The following is a 1,179-nucleotide window of genomic DNA, read 5'->3' as shown; positions in this document are numbered from 1 at the left end:
CATGCCGTGGCATGTCACCTTTGTTAGGATATGAGAGTGTGGTATGTGCTTCAAAATCATGACACTGCCGTTTCTTTTTATTGGCACACCTGTTTCTGACAACAATTTTCCCAGTAACTTTCTTTATCAGGGTTTCCACAAGTTTCCCCAAGTGAAATTCCCTGATATTTCCCTGATTTCCAGACAAGTTTGAACATTTTTGCCTGACAAATTTTTAGATCTGAAGGGTAAGTTAAGAAATAAGTTGACAACCTGTCTTTGCAGCTATGATACAAGAAACAATAATGCAAATGAGGAAATATCTATAAAAAAACACCACTTGCAAGCAAATGGCATTTCCTGGCATGAGCAAAAACCTTAAGTACTAACATCAGCAACTTTTGTAATGAACTGTTTTTAGATGGAGGAAGCAAGCCAAATGGGATGTGTGTTTCACTAAGACCACCGATGTTATTTTATTTCAATAAAACAAAACACATTTGGTGACAAAAATACGCATTTCCTTGGAGTCACAAGATCGATTTAAAATACCTTCACTGATTTCAGAAATAACCTCGGAAAAATGTACGCCTCTTGAAACAAGCATAAAAGGCTGGGAACAATTGTGTAAACCAACACTGTAGGTAATAAAAATTTTGGTTCTAGTATGTTCATTACTGTCAGTTATTACCCACTGTGTTATATCTACTATTTTACAGGTGTTGAGTGCTTTTCTTTCGAGAAATATACGAGTACATAATGTGCAAACCGGCAGCAACTGACACAATTTTCTTCTTCCAAAAACAAACCACTCCTCACACTTCCCTGCCTCTTGTCGGCAGCTGCCAGGCTAGCTGCAAGAAGCAGTGGCAGCACTGAGTGCAAGCTGAGGGGAGTGGTAGGAAGGGGAGAAGCAGTAGGAATGAGGGAGTAGGGAAGCAGCGCACGTACTCCATATTCACTGTGGCATGTGCTATGTGAAAGAATGAATAAAGATCAAATTGATACTCTTAATTTCCCTTTTCAGATATTGTAATGCAGAAAAGTGAAAGATTTCTAAATACTTTCTCTGCTAGTTACTAATCTATGTTTTGAGCAACTAACTCTTTGTTACGTGCATTATCTTTCCAGATTTTAGCACATTTAGATAACACAATCTGCAACTCTGAGGTTTTAGGAGAAAGAAAATAAAGAGAGTGA

This window comes from Schistocerca piceifrons, chromosome X (genome assembly GCF_021461385.2).
Source record: "Schistocerca piceifrons isolate TAMUIC-IGC-003096 chromosome X, iqSchPice1.1, whole genome shotgun sequence".
NCBI classification, from domain to species: Eukaryota; Metazoa; Arthropoda; class Insecta; order Orthoptera; family Acrididae; genus Schistocerca; species Schistocerca piceifrons.
This window is presented reverse-complemented; position numbering follows the sequence as displayed.